At 37.3% G+C, this 20025-nt stretch overlaps 1 protein-coding gene and 1 long non-coding RNA gene across 2 annotated transcripts in view; both read left to right on the forward strand.

Moving 5' to 3' along the window:
• The window catches only part of LOC125233846 (histone-lysine N-methyltransferase ash1), a 125027-nt gene that overhangs the window by 45854 nt on the left and 59148 nt on the right, over nt 1-20025 (forward strand).
• Nucleotides 7828-8772, forward strand: LOC125233849. The gene is made up of 2 exons (XR_007177899.1): nt 7828-8212; nt 8623-8772. It is a non-coding gene; the product is annotated as an uncharacterized LOC125233849 (long non-coding RNA).

Genomic DNA, 20025 nt, shown 5'->3' on the forward strand with positions numbered 1-20025 from the left:
ACTGTATGGGTAAGCAAATTGCGCCGAGGCGACGCGCAGTCACGATCTCAACCTCGCGGGAACCCGGGAGAGTTTCTAGAGAATTCCGACGTAAATGCTATTCGAACTACACCTTAAAACGACTTAAGAACTCTTACGTGATATAACCATAAGCTTTTTCTATATCATAAAAGATACAGATATTAATGGCGGCACTGCTGCTGATGTACCGTTTCACTCTGGAGAAGGCACGGTTCTTAATCAAAAGCTGGTGAGATTATTTTATCTTGATTGGTTGCGTTTATTGACTTTCTAATAATTCCAATTGGAATGCCCCGTTAATGTGTAATTTTATTGGTTGGTAGGTAATAGAAGTAGTCTTAAGAAAACAAGACAGGGAAAACACAAAATCACATTTTGCAAAAATCATAGACTACTATTTGATCTGATCACATGCAGAAAAAATATTAGTGACCATTCTATCCACAAACTTGAAAATTTCTGCTAAATCACAAAGAATCTAAGAAATGCAAGTTCTTCTTTGAATTCAGGAAAAGAGAACTTGAAACTTTACGACAAATCGCTGACAGTTTACTGCAACGATCTCAAAGCAAAAAATACAAAAATCTGTGGCAACGATAGAAACTACAACCCGAGTATAATAAAATCTACTAATAAAGGTCTAAAGATCCATAAGCGTGTCTTTTCTCAAGGAAATGAGTAATTCTGTTCGGGAACGAATGCAAATGCAGTTATCACGCCGCCGGTTATTCAAATTAGGCCGAGGCGATAGTATCGGCGTAACGGATAAGGGTGCTACCGTCCGCGCCTTACACTCTTACTAGCTTTTCATGAGAACAAGATAAATAAAATATAACAAGGTTTTAGCGTCGGTATATACCTTGGTCACACCTCTGGAGTGCCCATAGGCATTCCTTCAGATGAGCCGTGATGCTTGTTTTGCTATCGGCGTGGTATAAAAAAAATGTGACAGACAGATGGACAGAGTCGCACCATAAGGGTTTCTTTTGTACCTTTTTGGTACGGAACCCTAATAAACTCGAAAATCCTACAACCCATGACGTTGACGGCTTGTATTGTGGGTACTCCGTCGTTACTCAGGTGACGAACATTCATATTTTTAACACTGATGATATCTGAGAGATAAAGTATCCTTTACTGCTTATTTTAACAATCACATTAAAAATATATTTATTTTAGTTATTTGATTTCACTATTAAGTATTAGAAGATTGATTGCAAGTCGTTTCCGATTATACGCACGTAAACTCTCAGCTACGCCATAAAATATCCCGGAATCATCGTTTCTTGACTAGAAATCCTATTCGCATTTCCTTAACTGGCAATCTGCATTCCACTGGTCTGTACCTGTAAGAATATATGACTTTAGCATTAACATAAAATAGAAAGAACATAAACCGAGCAGTTGCTAAACTCCAGAGTTAATTAAACCTTATTGATGAAGACCTACTAAGCTAAGCCATGACGGGATGAACAGAGGACTTTTAAGAGGACGCAGAACCCTGGGTCGTGGTTTCCGTAAACGAATAAAGCTGGAAACAAATTATCGGATGCGCCTGACGGACGCGGCTCACAGGCGAGACTTATGGGTATCTTCTCTCTTCTTCCTCGGTTCCTCATGGCTGAGGGTCGCGACCACATGAGATCGTTATGTTTCGCACCAAAGCCCTCCACTCCGCACGGTCTTCTGCAGTCCTCAGGTCTTCTGCTATGGGTATCTAGATAATGAATATACACTGAATTGTGCAAACTATCGGACGTAAGGACGTAAACTTGAGCGTTCGGAGTCCGACAGAAATCTGGCGCGGTGGATGTTTTTGTCAGCCGCAAGCCACTGCACACTTACAGTTGCGGCCGTCAGCCGCGACCGTCTGCCACGTCCGATAATTTGTTTCCAGCTTAAGACATGGACCCTCATATTACGTGTCAAACAGACTATGCCGTTCAATAATTAGGTTATACATCCACGAGCGGAGCTGTCGGTAGATCGCAGATGCTCCTCTAATCATTTATAAAGATATACAAGCCCTAATGATACCAAGCCAAACATACCGGCTTGTAACACACGAGTAAAGACATAATACATGTTATTTTTATTCCGCTTGCCACCCTAAACGCTCTCTAATTAATATGGGATCTCCGCCGAAAACAAAGTGCCTTAAACATGTAATACTGTCGACACTATTATCTGACTATACAACATCCTTATTTAAAAGGGATAGGGTCTACTAAAGGTTAAACAGTCTGTTAGGTTGCCGACCAAAATCCGTTGACATATTTCGACCTTCTTCCATCAAAATACAGCCGAAACATGTATCATATCGTTGACTGACTAATCTTAGTGCGTTTCTGGTTTAGGGCAGCTGCTGATTATGATCACAGGTATGGTAATGCCTAATTTGGAGTAAGGGAGGGGCCGAGCAACCGGCCTGGAACGGACTTCACCCTCCGCCGGACACCCGGTCAAACATTCAATTTTGAACTTGGAACTGTCGATTTTAAGAATCCTTTGTGAATCGCTGGCTATGAAGTCAGCATTATTTGATCTTTGCATGCAAGGCGTAACAGGTATTTTAAGCAAAAAACGGATATTTTTCAGATACATTTAATAAAGTACTGATTTTGATTTACAAGGTTATTTCTGTCAAAATAGCATTGGTATTCAAGAAATTGAAAAAAGAAAACACAGCAGTGTTTTTGTACTAACGTAGCATAGACCTCTGTTTTGTGTAAGATTGAATTTATATGAAACTTCCCGCTATAAACTACGTACTGACTACTAGTACCAGGCCAAATATGTGATATTTTTATAATATCATCCAAGCGAAATTATCTTTTTTCTCGTTTACAATATAGAAACCGACATGCGATGTAGGTATTATAAGGACATCACTAGTCGAACGTCCCCTTCACTAGCATCGCTGTCAAAAATGGCGTCAGACGGACTCAGAGCGTCACTTGAAGATAGCTTGTCATTGAACTTGTATTTTGAGATTCCGTTTAATAAACTGTATAATTAATAGTGGTATCCTGGTGTTTTTACTCTAACAGTTTCAGAAGCGCGATATTAAGTACCCATATACGCCCGTACTATGAAATTTGTCCGAAATTGACAATATCATTCTCGCGCCGCGCTCATAACCATTTATTGTCGTCCAACAGTATTTAATTAACACCAGTCGATCTGATTCAACGAGTAAAGACACTAGCACCATATACTACAGTTAAAAGTATCCATTGCAGTTTAAGATATATTCAAACTTTGGAGTAGTATTTGATCATAATGAGTGCGTAACAGGAAGTAAAGGTGGTCCAAACACAGTGTTCTGGGGCTGAAGTGATCAACATCCACTATTGTCCAATAGTGTGTTGTTTCTTTCTTTCAGATCAAATTATGTACATGTTGAAGAAGTAAATACTTGCTCACAAAGTGTATTACAGTAACCCATGGACTGTGAAAGATGAACCACATCCAAGTTGTCAAAGAGTATTATTAGTATAATATGTATAGAGAGGCTGTAGTGAATAATCATTAGCTCACCTTGTGTGTTGTGTTTTTGTGCTTCCAGATATGTTTCAGAATACATAATACATATTGTACCTACTTGTGATATATTGACAATTGTCATGGTGTCACAGTGAAACAGAATATAAGATAAGTTTCAATCTAAATGGCACCTAAATGATTCCTTATAACAGGTGACTTTATGGGTTTTATGATCTACAAAGAGAGATGATCATTATCTTGCCCTATTTGTCATATTAAAAATAAGTTTGTCCGGAATGACATGGAATAAGGTATTTATCCTACTCAATAATATTGTGCCATTGCATCTGGCTTATGTAAGTATACTGACAGTAAATACATTTTAAATTCACTACAGGTTAGTATAATGGATGAGTAAATAAGCATAAGAAAACTTTGACAACTCTTTTGTGACTATAAGTTTTGTCACTTTACCGGGGACTGTATTTTGAAATCTGTCTTAGTGACATTCTTATGCATATAAACTCTGTATGATCTTGCATTTTTCTAAATGAGGAAACATGTTGCTATATTACATGGCACAAATTCATCAAAAATGTTGATAAAATAATAATAATATTAACATAATAATATTTTGATGAGGTTAATTATGCATCTTTGTAAAACCATAATGTGTGTTAAAATTAAGGGCATAGCACTGAAGTATAGTGTATTGTTGATGCTGTTTTGTTTATAATAATGCTGGTTTATCATTGCAAACATTTTTGACAAAAAAAAATGTATTCAATGTAATCATGTTCTAAATTGAACCAAAGACAAATATATTACCTAGACAGACACTTGGAACATTTATTATCATGACATAGTCCAGTGTCCATTTAATGCATTGACAGTGATATAATTTGTTCTTTAAATTACATTCCTTTCCAGATTAATTTATTGATTACAGTAGTTGCCTGCCGGTAATCCGGAGACTATTGACCATAAGTTGAAAATACTTGCATTGATAAGGCATGATTCCAGAAGTTCCTGAGGTTAAATCTTGCTAAAAGCTGGAAACACCAAACTGGATATCTATTGAACTATTTATGACACTGGTAAAATTTGTCATAGCTAATGGTAAGAGATTTTGATATTTATAGACCCGATGGACTTTAACGGTCTACATGCTATACTTGTCTGTTACAACAAATCAGTTTGATTTGGAATTGGGCTTGAAACATGCCAATCAGTTAAGTTTTTAAAAGATGTGCAATAATCTGAGGTAAATAACTTAATTGGAGCTTCTAATAATTTTAACCACTTCACTGCGAAGGAATGTTTCCGAACCGAAGCATGACAAACAGGTTACCGTTTGAAGTTGACAAGTATTGTCTACTTTTAATATGTTCTGTTCCTTGAAATATAAAAATAACTGTACACTTCTATTGCTTCTTGATTTCACAAGAATATATATATTTTACATGTTTGTGACTTTTGCAAGAATCAAAAATAATGATATTTTGTTATAAAAACTCATTAACTTGTACTAAGTATTCTTGCATATGCATAGTATTAACACAACTAACAAAATTATGTAGTTGTGCAGGTGGCAGCTATATGGATAATGTTGTGCTTTAAATTGCACATATACCTACAGCTATAGCATCTCTCTAGTGTGTCTTTTGAAGCATTGTCTGGCAAGCTTGATGGTTTAATCAATAAGCACCATGCCTGATGATGATATATAAATACCTTTGTCAAGTGCCATATGATTATTCTTGCTTGACTGGAATGTATTTCAATACTGGTATAGTAGGCGTGTTACCTTATTTAGGAGCACGGGAAAAATAAGCCAAGTTTCATAAAATTATTTTTGGTTGGCTGAAATGTATTTCAATACTGGTATTTATAGTAAGCGTGTTACCTTATTTAGGAGCACGGGAAAAATAAGCCAAGTTTCATAAAATTATTTTTGGTTGGCTGAAATGTATTTCAATACTGGTATTTATAGTAAGCGTGTTACCTTATTTAGGAGCACGGGAAAAATAAGCCAAGTTTCATAAAATTATTTTTGGTTGGCTGAAATGTATTTCAATACTGGTATTTATAGTAAGCGTGTTACCTTATTTAGGGGAACGGGAAAAATAAGCCAAGTTTCATAAAATTATTTTTGGTTGGCTGAAATGTATTTCAATAATGCTATCTATAGTAAGCATGTTACCTTATTTAGGGGCACGGTAAAAATAAGCCAAGTTTCATAAAATTATTTTTGGCTGGCTGAAATGTATCTCAATAATGCTATCTATAGTAAGCGTGTTACCTTATTTAGGGGCACGGGAAAAATAAAACAAGTTGCACGCCGGATTGACAACCGAGTTGTGTTTTGTCTTATTAGTCTCAGATTAAGAACTGAGTTGTCATTACATATATGCACACCGGATTAAGAACCGAGTTATGTTTTGCCTTATTAATCTCAGATTAAGACATTAGTTGTCATTACATATATGCACGCCGGATTAAGAACCGAGTTGTGTTTTGCCTTATTACTCTCAGATTTAAGAACTGAGTTGTCATTACATATATGCACACCGGATTAAGAACCGAGTTATGTTTTGCCTTATTAGTCTCGGATTAAGAACTGAGTTGTCATTACATATATGCACGCCGGATTAAGAACCGAGTTGTGTTTTGCCTTATTAGTCTCAGATTAAGAACTGAGTTGTCATTACATATATGCACGCCGGATTAAGAACCGAGTTGTGTTTTGCCTTATTAGTCTCAGATTAAGAACTGAGTTGTCATTACATATATGCACGCCGGATTAAGAACCGAGTTGTGTTTTGCCTTATTAGTCTCAGATTAAGAACTGAGTTGTCATTACATATATGCACGCTGGATTGAGAACCGAGTTGTGTTTTGCCTTATTAGTCTCAGATTAAGAACTGAGTTGTCATTACATATATGCACGCCGGATTAAGAACCGAGTTGTGTTTTGCCTTATTAGTCTCAGATTAAGAACTGGGTTGTCATTACATATATGCACGCCGGATTGAGAACCGAGTTGTGTTTTGCCTTATTAGTCTCAGATTAAGAACTGAGTTGTCATTACATATATGCACGCCGGATTGAGAACCGAGTTGTGCTTGTGCTATTACTCTCAAATTAGGAACCGAGTTGCCATTGCATATATACACGCCGGATTAAGAACCGAGTTGTGTTGCCTATACATGATGTTAATAATATATTCTGTTCACAGGGTTTCCTGATAAGCACATTGTACCTGAATCTTGTGGTATCCACGGTAGTGTAACTAATGTGATATCCACAAGTAAAAATGAAGTGATTTCCGTCACTTAAAGTGTGAATCATGATTATAATGATTACTTTAATGTCTGCTATACATTTGTTACTTTGATTATTGTTTCTTAAATAGTTCTGTTTATGCAATGTTGGCCTTAGGAGGCGGACCATGTGCATAAGACCTATTATTGTGGTGCAGGTCTTTGGAGACGGACCATCATGTGTTATATAGACTATCCTTGCGAGGTTAGTTCTGTTCTGGTATTTGTGGTGCAGGTCTTTGGAGACGGGCCATCATGTGTTATATAGACTATCCTTGCGAGGTTAGTTCTGTTCTGGTATTTGTGGTGCAGGTCTTTGGAGACGGGCCATCATGTGTTATATAGACTATCCTTGCGAGGTTAGTTCTGTTCTGGTATTTGTGGTGCAGGTCTTTGGAGACGGGCCATCATGTGTTATATAGACTATCCTTGCGAGGTTAGTTCTGTTTCTGGTATTTGTGATGCAGGTCTTTGGAGACGGACCATCATGTGTTATATAGACTATCCTTGCGAGGTTAGTTCTGTTCTGGTATTTGTGGTGCAGGTCTTTGGAGACGGGCCATCATGTGTTATATAGACTATCCTTGCGAGGTTAGTTCTGTTCTGGTATTTGTGGTGCAGGTCTTTGGAGACGGGCCATCATGTGTTATATAGACTATCCTTGCGAGGTTAGTTCTGTTCTGGTATTTGTGGTGCAGGTCTTTGGAGACGGGCCATCATGTGTTATATAGACTATCCTTGCGAGGTTAGTTCTGTTTCTGGTATTTGTGATGCAGGTCTTTGGAGACGGACCATCATGTGTTATATAGACTATCCTTGCGAGGTTAGTTCTGTTCTGGTATTTGTGGTGCAGGTCTTTGGAGACGGGCCATCATGTGTTATATAGACTATCCTTGCGAGGTTAGTTCTGTTCTGGTATTTGTGGTGCAGGTCTTTGGAGACGGGCCATCATGTGTTATATAGACTATCCTTGCGAGGTTAGTTCTGTTCTGGTATTTGTGGTGCAGGTCTTTGGAGACGGGCCATCATGTGTTATATAGACTATCCTTGCGAGGTTAGTTCTGTTTCTGGTATTTGTGATGCAGGTCTTTGGAGACGGACCATCATGTGTTATATAGTCTATCTTTAAGAGGTTAGCTTGAGACCTTGTTTGTCAAAAGCATGTTTTATGACCTTAAAGAGTAGTGATCTCAAGGTTACCTTGAAAGGGTTGCTTGCGCTAATACTTTCCAGAGGTTGCTGGTGGAATTACGGTTTCCAATAGAGTGCATGCTACAGGCTGCGCGACAACCTTGTCATGAAGGGCCAACGTCTGCGGTCGTTGCGCCGCCAGCCTCGAAAGCAGCCGTATCACCGTGGCTTGCGTATGAAGCTTTGATATGGTAATGTTTGTTATCTTATAGCAAAATTAGTGGCTAGTACACATTGATTATTACCTTTTATTAATTTTATCATGTTGATAGATAAATAATTAGCAGTTGTTAAAGGTCCTGCCAAGGAGCAGCCATGTATTCTGCTTAATATATTTTCATAAAAAAAGCTTACATGACAATATTTTCTAATATCTTCATTGTCATTGTTTATTACTAAATTATTTTACGGCTATGTAAGCCGGGTCTGTAATTGAGAGCATCGACTATGCCAATCGTACATTAATTTCTCGTAACCTTATCATGTTACTTGAACGACAGTTGTGTTGTACTGATTCTATCACCTACTGGCTTAGTTCCAAGGAAAAATTATCACGTTCTCGTTACATTAAGGAACTTAGTATTTCCCATGTATGTTACAGAGCTTTTTAATAAGAGCTTTCTTGCTGCTTGCTGTGTTAGAAGGCGGCTATGCTCACGCATGGAGTGTGTCATGTTCACCTCTCACGAGTTTGATGTACGCGTTGTTGCGCGTGCGGGGAGCTTCACAGCCTACAGTGACGGAGCCAACTGTGAGTTTGTTCCATGTATTTGCTATTTTAACAACGCCAATCATCATTGTTATATTTAGCGGTTAGTTTGGAATGCACCGCTCACGTAAGGTCTTACTTAGAACATAATACTTGCCTGAAATGAAATGTATTGATGGGTAAAGATATTTACAAGCAAATATTGGATGGTGCTTTGTACACCGGTAATTACCTGCCCGCCGCTATATGTCATATATTTTACATAATTAATTTGACTAATATATAGTATCGATCATGGCGGTAAAACATGTAGTTTTCGTACCATTGGCACCTTAATAGTTTTAAAGCCTTACTGGCCGTGGAATTGTTAAAAAAAAAATGATCTGACTTACTTGTACTAGGCTAGTCTGGTCATGCAATCTTGAGTTTAGTTATGTCATTACTATGATTCGACTATAAAATGAGACCAATTACATATCTTGGTGTAAGTTAGTCTTAAACTACACCGGCCGTTTCCAACGGTACTCGAGTTAATCACTTCAAAGGACCAGGGCCTGAGTGTATAGCTGGAGTATACAAAGTTCTTGTTCACTCCGCAGAAAAGAAAAGAACAAATGAACAGATGAAGTCTACCGCCATCAGTTGGAGGCGCAGCCTGCTTCGGCTGTGTTGACTGCGGCAGTCATCAGTAGCAGCATGGATAGCAGAGACCTTCGGGACGAAAGGTCAAGGTCAGAATGGTCGAGTATAAGGACATCACTAGTCGAACGTCCCCTTCACTAGCATCGCTGTCAAAAATGGCGTCAGACGGACTCAGAGCGTCACTTGAAGATAGCTTGTCATTGAACTTGTATTTTGAGATTCCGTTTAATAAACTGTATAATTAATAGTGGTATCCTGGTGTTTTTACTCTAACAGTATAAATTTGTACATCCTATTCAAAGAACCAAATAAGGTCACAACCACTTAGTGGCAACATGATACTCGTACCTATTCCTTATGACTAAAACCGGGATACCTAAAAGAAGTTAGTCACATATCTTGTTGATTTCATCATATTATAGTTCTCTGAATAACAGATGCATGAATGTCTGAATGGTCTTTACGTTGGAAACGCCGACATATATATTTAGTAGTACACGAAAACGTACTATAACTTTGTGAGATATTTTTTGAAATAGGTGCGTCGTCCATAAAAAAACAAACGTTTTTTTTTTGCCGCCTCACGCGCTTATTTTCATAAAAAACACGATACATACACGATATGCGAGCTCCATTCTATATCTATGAGCATATTTTCCTGTTGGTCTTTTTGATACAGATCTCATTTAAAACGTTGCTAAAGATGATGAAGCCCGTAAACAGTGTCTTGGTTTTATTTCGGCACTTGTGTCCACAGCGACGTGACAAAGAGTGACATCACGTCTCATAAATGTCGCCGGATACGAATGATTTCGTCTTTATAAAGTACATTTTTTACCATATTTTGTTTTGTGCCACTCGCTCGCGAATTTGCTGGATGAGTGGATTGAATAATATTGTTTGAAATTAGTGTCTTGCCATATTTGTGTTCATATATGTGAGAAATATATATCCAGGTTCTCTTTATGAGTTCTCACTTCCCATAATTAACTCAGTATGTCTATATAAAGTCAATCTATTGTTTATACCTCAGCAGTTCTCAAAAAGTTTGTACATAGATAGCCACATCAACAAATTTTAATTGATCCTATTTTGTTACCAACATTTAGTAATATAAGTCGACTTTCGTAAGATATATACAGGATAATTGTTATAATTAAGAAAATGTAGATACTAGAGAACCTTAATGACCAAATAAAACTTACTAAAATCTCAATTCATCAAATAACTCTTGGTAACAAAAAAGGAATAAAAAAAACAAATTTAACTTTTTCCTTAATTTTTGTACAAACTTTTTGAGAACTGCTGACATACGGTTTAAATTGTGTGTATGAAATAAATTAATAATAAGAGTGAGAATAGTTGCTATAGAAAATTCAATGTGAATCGAAGATATTAAAATACTTGATATGTAACCGAATTGAGATATCCAAGTCCTTTTTCTACCAGTTTATCGCTTCTATTTAAGTTACGATAAAAACAAGAGATTATCAACCTTACATCGCCATTTAGATGCTATTAGCAACATCCTTTAACACAAAGTTCAATCGCTTATCTCTATCCAATAAAGATCTAATTTATTAAGGCCGAGGCAGACAAATAAAAACTAATTTAATAAAAAACCGCGGCCTTTTTATTGGTTATTCTGAGTGAGCTAAAAAAGGATCATCCTCAATTGATTTGAAAGCGGTAGCAGGGGCCCGAAGCAGCGGTGTTCTGATCGCTTACAGTGTCGATCGCACAGGATCGCATCCCGTGAGTGTCGTGGAAGTCGACTGTGGGATATGGGTTCGATTGTGGTATGGGCAATGGGCTGCGGCTGGCAACCTGGCACTGCATTATCAATTTATCACAATTAATTTTTCTTTCAACCCCTTGGCAAAACTGCCAAGAGTGGGAAGAGTGGCATTTAAACTTGATCAGTGTGTGCTCTGCCTACCCCTTTTGAAAAAAGTCGGGAGTTTATTGTACGTTATGTCTCAAGAGGGCAGTTACACTGGTTCTCGGTATCAACAGTGAATGGGTATGCGTTAAGAGTGCTCGGTCAGTGGTCTAATCAACGCGCGGGGTCCGATTAACTCATAACCCGGACACCCACACATGTTCCTTTTGCTGCCAAAATAAGTGTTAATTGACTGCTTTCATAAAACACTTTATTATACATTATGTATAATAATGGTTTTTATTTGTGTATCATGTGAGTCAGTGGTTATTTTCTCGCACATGTTTTAGGTACCTAACAATATTTGAAGACGTAAATATTTTGTTCAAGGGTGGGGGTTTGTAGTCAGTAGACATCTGACTATGAGACCGGTTTACAGTAGGTATAATTTTTTTATGAGTATGACTAGTTCCTTTTAGCCGGCACCGCTTCTACTACTCTGATACTATCTTAAATTAGGTTTTAAATAATTGCTAGCAGCTTTCCGCATAGCTTCAGCTAAGACATTTTAATTAGGTGTCAACAATAAGTGTTGATGCTATATACTCGTAAATTAATATATGCTTGGGATAATACGATTAGCGGTACAAATATTAGCGGATTAGCGGTACTTATAGCATTAGAGAGAACGTAAAAGCACGAAGCACGAGGTCTTTTATATGAGACATTTTTGCCACAACTGTCATTCATCAAGTGTCAGTATCATAAACAGACATTTTTAATAAAATACTCTATTGTTTTCTACACTAAAATTGTAAAATAAAAATAATAATTATAGTGTCAAATTTCAGGTGTTAATTGCCTAATTTCAGTAGCTAATTAAAATCAGTGTGATCATCAGCAATCTCGACATGTGTTAAGTATGAAATGATGTTGCGATACGCGTGGCTTGTTCCCAGCAACTCGTTAAGAACGCACTTCACTTCTCATTAATTACGCGGTTTACAGTTGACACAACGTGATTGTATGGACGCACCTACTTGGTGTCATCCAAGAAAACGCGCAATTGACTTTTAAATACATAACATTATGAAGCGAGGCGCGCGTCTTCGTGAATGACACGATCTTTGAACTGCGTGTCAAAAAAAAACATAGTTATAGGCGTTTGCCCATGTGGTGACGGGTTAAGAATTTCACCACCCCCTTTCTTCCCGTGGGTGTCGTAGAAAGCGACTGTGGGATATGGGTTAAATTGTGGCGTAGGCGAGAGGCTGGCAACCTGTCACTGCAATGTCACAGTTTCGTTTTCTTTCAACCCCTTATTTGCCAAGAGTGGCACTGAAACTTGAGTAGTTTCATGTGCTCTGCCTACCCCTTTATGGGATACAGGCGTGATTGTATGTATGTATGTAGTTATAGGAGCAGCTACCATATAGGAGTTCTTGACAATTCTGATACTGAAAACATAAACACACGTTATTTTATATATCCCCGTTAAAATAATTGTATATAATAAACGGATAGTACGGATACCCTTGTATTACAGAGCAAAAACATTTAATACAGTCAATGTCTATATTTATACACAAATTACACATAAACCTTTCGAGAAAAGGAGATACTAAGTACTTGTTTTTCTGTGTCTGTATATTAATAAACTACTAAAGTTTTAATTAAGTGCTAACATCGTAAGATCATTGTTTTCTGGCCCATCGATTATCCAAGACGTGTATCGTACCTACACATTAGGTACTCATCTCAAAACGTACTTACACACTTGTATCGGTAATCAAAATAAGTCGTAAACTCAATCAGTAACGGCTTATAGTCGACCAACACACAACAATATAAGTCAATTTTAAAACTACAGCGACCAGTATTAACTTTTTTTAGTTTGTTTAATCGCTTTAATATTGTTACCACATTGAGATGCAGACTGTAGACGACCTTCACGCTCATGGCACACATGTCGAGCTCTGCTCCGCGGTTCACTTATGTGACTCAGATTGCCATGAAGTATTCAATTACAATAGCCAGAGCCCGACCATGAGATTAACCGCGATTATGTCATTTGTCTAAACGCGGAATTACCTTTGTTTTTATTGATGCCTTTTAATTATTACACATCTTTAATTCAAACGGTTTTTTGCCACCTTGTAGCACTCAATGTAAAATCGCCGTAGCCAAGTCGCCTGATAAAATCATCGAAAAATATATTGATTTCATAGCGTATTGCTAATAGGTATAAATGGAATCTATAATGCACAATTTTATTATATACCTGGGGGCCGATTTTTGAGTCTCACACGTTCGAATTCAGAAAATTGTCACTGAAAATAATAAGCAAGTCACCGTTTTCAACCAGTATTTTAGTGACAAAATCCCGTATGCGAGATTCAAAAATCGCCCCCCTGCTTTGAAAGATGATTTCATAAAGACTGTACAAGTATGAGCTAAATAAATCCTAAAGTCTTTGTGGAATATAAAATAACACCATATTTTGGTGTGTCAATATCATTACAGTGAATAATGCGAAAATAATGTACGTACACTTTGAAACAATACTGCACATTTTTTCATAATTGTATTGACGTATGTAAACCAAACGATGATGAAGACTGTTTGCAAATAAGTATGTGCAAAAACTATTGTATGGAGACTGAAAAATATCCTTAAACGTTTCACCTTGACCTTGTTTATGTCATTTACATAAACGTAGACATTTGCTTTTATCACTGACATTTTTATTGGTTATTTAATCATTATGGAAATTAAAATACCAGTATAATTTCACGCTTCATATTTTTTTATTGGAACGACAATATGAACTAGGCTGGACTGTGTAATTCTAAATGTGCGTGGAATCAGCGAACGCTATAAAACTCCCACATTTCGTGTTCACGGTTTGAAATAACGCAAAATTCGCGTTTAATGCCGGCAGATGGACCGGATGATTTACACCCGGTGTGATGTGGTGCGAACTGCTGTGTGGCGATGTCTTGGAAATTATTCCTAATGATGCTGATATATTCTTATATATTTTGACGCTGTACTTATGAGCATTTATTAGGTTTTACTTTAGTTTAAATGTTACATTATGCATAGGTACAGTGTAGAGTTTGATGTGGTAATGGTTAAAATGTTGTGCTTACATTAGACGGACTTAGAAACTACTTCCATCTAGAATCTGGAGTAACAACATTGGCTGGTTTTTTTTTTTTTTTCAAATAAAAACAATGAGCCAATCATGAGTCAATTTAAAATTCCCGGATATAACTAAAGTTACGACAAAGAGTTAGATACGTCAGATAAAAGTTTGGTCACTAGTAAAAGTAGTAAATTTCAAAAATATTGTTACTGTTTTCAATCTGGTAGAGCAGGTACTAAATTTTAATTGTGATTGTTTCCCACGACAGATTCTTCCATTTTAATCTTGACATATTTACTTGCGCAAAAATGCCGTATAAAATAAACCATGGCCATATTGGAGCCCCGATTCGATTGCTTGTCGCGTTTCCGTAAACGCAGGCAATATGTCTTACCATATTTAAATATATGTTATTTGGATACATAAAGGCAGGAACACTGCGTATTGCCAATGATGCGCAAGCTCCGTCGTTTCGAATACGTTAGATCCATAACATGATACGGAGGTATTTCTTCCTTTAGTTTATCTATCCGGAGGATGATTTTTTAAATGATACTGGATAACTTGCTCCAAATAGGACCACTACGATGTCAAAAACAAAATTTCGGTCAATATTACACAAGCATTCTCATTTTTTCATTGAAGAGCTTGTCTGTTTACCTCGCCGTGTGTGGCTATTAGAAACCACTGCATTTCTGTAATCGAAGGGCTTACTTATATACCCATACTTGGTAAGCGATGGAAATGATACCGTACCTCATTGCGTGGGCTACCGACTGATTTATACTGGCGAGCGCGACTGCCCAGCAATTACTCGTGTTTACTTACCTGAAGATGCTTATATGACGATTATCTCCTGTGCTCCATGTCGCGGAAGACGTAAAACATATCATTACCGATACCATTACTATATTTTACATTTATAGCGGCGATCACTGTGGAATATACCGTTTTCATTTGTTAGTTCCGAAATGATAAACAACTCATCTGAATGTCACTAACCCGGCCTTTGCTTTCGCGCAGCGTAAAAAAATAAAGAGAAGGGACCTACTTGGGTTGTCTATTGTTTGCCCGACAGTCATTTAACATAATATTCATTTGCCCGAATCTAACTTGCCTGAATTTCATTTGCCCGAATGATTTGTTTACCATAAAAATCATATGACATACTCTTGTTTATCCGAATATTACCTTCCATAATCATACAATGCCATACTATTTGTTAGCCATATTATTAAGTGCAATAATATGGTTTCATAGAATATTCAAACGCCATAAGCAATTATTGCCATATTAATTGTTGCCCATATTATTACCTAACCTAACCTACTTTCTGATAGCAGTTTCATTTTCCAGGGGTCACAGTTCTAACCTAACCTAACCTACTTTTCCAGCAGTTTCATTCTCCAGGGGGTCACAGTTCTAACCTAACCTAACCTACTTTCTGATAGCAGTTTCATTTTCCAGGGGGTCGCAGTTCTAACCTAACCTAACCTACTGTCTGATAGTATTTTCATTTTCCGGGGGGTCACAGTTCTAACCTAACCTAACCTACTTTTCAAGCAGTTTCCTTTTCCAGAGGTTCACAGTTCTAACCTAACCTACTTTCTGATAGCAGTTTCATTTTCCAGAGGGTCACAGTTCTAAGTGTTCTAACCTAACCTAACCTACTTTCTGATAGCAGTTTCATTCTCTAGTCTTTCTAGTACCTATTATAGTAGTTTTCGATTCTGCCAAAGCACATTATGGAAATTGACTTTTCTGGACGCTAATTTGTATGACAAATGATGGTATGGAATGTGGTAATTACGGATTTCGATGATTCTGACAAATGACATTATGGAAACTGACTTTATGGGAAACAAAGTTTCTGGCACTAGATTAATATAGTAAACAATGATTATGGCATAAGATGTTATGAGAAACAATATTATGATTGTTGAATAGGATGGCAAATAAAATTATGGCAAATGAAATTCTGGCAAATGGGGGTATCCCACCTACTTGAATAATGGTAGTGGTACTGCTCCTATTGGTCTACTAAGTACCTCGGGCGTTTAGTTGTCTTGATATGCTTGCTGAAGGTAGATGCATTTTGGGACTTGATTTGCATGGTAAATGAAATGTAAGTGTAGGTCTGTAGGTGTTATAAAACTTCTAAGTATGTCAATACAAATCAGCTTTATACGAAAGGTCTCAGTTAATCGGTGGAAATAATGTGAAAGTTACCAATAAATATTAACAGTTATTGCAGAAAATAATGTTGTAATTTATTAATTTTATGTATTTTACGCCTTAAGCCATTTAAAAAATTAAACACGACGCAGATCCATACATTCGATCATATCAATTGGTCTTAAAGAAACAATTCCCTGACACTATTTATTCCACCTGCGTATGAAGGCTGCTTGTGTGGTAGCACATATGTATGTACATGAAGCCAATAAAACACCATGTATCTGTATAATTCCATACCGCGAGCGTATATTTTACAGCATTAAATGACGACAATGACAAGCCACTCTGATCTTGTTGCTTTATTATACAGCTGTTGATTTAAAGGAGCTGAGCGCTGATGCATCGCAAGTTATGGAAACGCGTCCCAAAAGGTGCGGTCCGCTCTTTTGTATTTATTTTACACGTGAATTTTATTTTTATTCCTTATCCTCGTATTATGATGTACTCTTTGATATGTATTTGCATATTCTTTGACTCGGACACGTCCGAGTGGTCGCTTTGTTCATGATGATTCAATAACTCAACAAACCCAAAATGATTCTAAATGCGTTTGAAATTGGGATGACTTTAATATTCATGTTTGCCACCTTAAATTGCCATGATCTGCTCGAGTGTAACAAAAAACGTGTAATAGACAATGAGTTTACATTCGAAAATATGGAGGTGGTTGAACTCATAGAGCATGAATAGTTGTTTTTTGCTCCCTGTAAAAAGTACGCTAGCATTGAGTGCGGAGACGGCGTGCGGGTCTGCATTGAGTCCAGCACGATATAAATAAACTGACGGGCACTTACTTATCATACAGGTTTTGATACTTATTCTGATACACATATCGATGGTTGATCAACATCATTCGAGTACTTATTTAAAGTCATTTGCTAGACAAATGTTAGTTTATCAACAGATTAATAAAAATCGCAAATAACATGAAGCATGAGCTAACGATTAAAAAATTCCTTAATAAACTAAGATCAGCGATATAAATTATAGATATAAGCGTCGATGTGTATCATGAATATAAATGAGCGATGGACAAAAACGAGATGTGTCTGCGGGGATAATAAGAGTCGTTCGACAGTTGCGTCTAGTCGCGTCCTTGAGCGCGGAGCCTTGATGAGTACAATCAACCGGCCAGGGCTACCACGAGGCCCAACCTAGTCCAGCCAACGACGATCTAACCTCCTCTAAGTCTTGACATCCTGGTATTGAGGACAGAATCAAATCGAATTTTGAACTATAACAAAAGAAGGTTCCAAATTGAAATCTGAAAAAAAAAAATGGCATTGAAACTTAGGGGGATACCCCCATTTGCCAGAATTTCATTTGCCATAATTTTATTTGCCATCCTATTCAACAATCATAATATTGTTTCTCATAACAACTTATGCCATAATCATTGTTTACTATATTAATCTAGTGCCAGAAACTTTGTTTCCCATAAAGTCAGTTTCCATAATGTCATTTGTCAGAATCATCGAAATCCGTAATTACCACATTCCATACCATCATTTGTCATACAAATTAGCGTCCAGAAAAGTCAATTTCCATAATGTGCTTTGGCAGAATCGAAAACTACTATAATAGGTACTAGAAGGACTAGAGAATGAAACTGCTATCAGAAAGTAGGTTAGGTTAGGTTAGAACTGTGACCCCCTGGAAAATGAAACTGCTATCAGAAAGTAGGTTAGGTTAGGTTAGAACTGTGAACCTCTGGAAAAGGAAACTGCTTGAAAAGTAGGTTAGGTTAGGTTAGAACTGTGACCCCCCGGAAAATGAAAATACTATCAGACAGTAGGTTAGGTTAGGTTAGAACTGCGACCCCCTGGAAAATGAAACTGCTATCAGAAAGTAGGTTAGGTTAGGTTAGAACTGTGACCCCCTGGAGAATGAAACTGCTGGAAAAGTAGGTTAGGTTAGGTTAGAACTGTGACCCCTGGAAAATGAAACTGCAATAATTGCTTATGGCGTTTGAATATTCTATGAAACCATATTATTGCACTTAATAATATGGCTAACAAATAGTATGGCATTGTATGATTATGGAAGGTAATATTCGGATAAACAACGAGTATGTCATATAATTTTTATGGTAAACAAATCATTCGGGCGAATGAAATTCAGGCAAGTTAGATTCGGGCAAATGAATATTATGTTAAATGACTGTCGGGCAAACAATAGACAACCAAACTTAGGATGTATGGTTATATCTGTCTGTGAGTAGTTTGTTACCCACAGTTTCAACTCGTGTTGCGTAAAAAAATATACACTTGGGGGTGTCAACATTTAGTTAATTTTTAAACCTGTCAAATATAATAATAATAATGACTCCACGGCCGATACGTCCGTTGCTGTCTCAGGTGTGCTCGCCAATGGCTGACGTAGCCGCTCTTGTTGGCAAATGTTCGTGGACACTGCGGACACGTGAGCACACCATTAATATAGTTATATTGTATTGCCGCAGGTGGTCGGGCTTTTATTTCGTCGCGCTTGGAATCTAGCTCTGAGCGCCGTTGATGTTCGAAGTCCATTACCGTGGTATTTATTTTACTCCGCCATTCAGTGCGTACGGCTGCCTGCTGTTCCCATCGCGGTAAATGATAAGCCCACCCAACGCAAATAGCCCATTATTCCAATAATATCTACTATTAATACGTTTTAGTAGTTGTAAACTTGAATTTTTATGATTATGTTATGACACATTTATGTAATTGGCATTATTAGTGCCGATAATGGACAGTCGTTCAAGATATAACATATAGGTAGTTATATCGTCATCCATAAATGTCATTCGTTCAGCTGTTAGCCCGTCTGAAATTCCGACCAGACCCAAATCTGTCATTAACACACTGTACCACAAAATTATGTAGAATAAAAATCTTAGGTACCTACAGACGCAGTTACAATCGTCATTGATTGGTGTACACTCAGCACAGTGGAAGATTCTCAGTCACTCGCACGGCCACAAATCAAATTGTAATTATGTGGTACTGAGCTTCTTCTGTTTAATTGTAGGTGGCTCGCATTTTATGGGTCTCTGGTTTTATTATCTTTAACCGTAGGGATAGTTCATAAAACATGTGCCTTTTCTAAACGAAAATGTATCTAATAAAATAATTGTTTATTGCTTAGCTTGGCCGGTATAGCATACGTATTTTGTAAATACACAATTGATGTTGATAAACTGTATGTTCTTCGGACACCACATATATGTTACTACATTTCTTAATTTTTAAATCATACGTAATCGGTTTCCGAAGGTTACAACCCTAAGCCAAGATGTTGCGTAGGTGCTAGCAAGTGTAACAGCAAAAACTAAGACTGAAAATAAATGGGCGCGAAACGCCTATTAGCGCTGTGGTCGATGTCAGATAGTCGCCGATCCGGC

The sequence above is a fragment of the Leguminivora glycinivorella genome, chromosome 15 (assembly GCF_023078275.1).
Source record: "Leguminivora glycinivorella isolate SPB_JAAS2020 chromosome 15, LegGlyc_1.1, whole genome shotgun sequence".
NCBI lineage: Eukaryota > Metazoa > Arthropoda > Insecta > Lepidoptera > Tortricidae > Leguminivora > Leguminivora glycinivorella.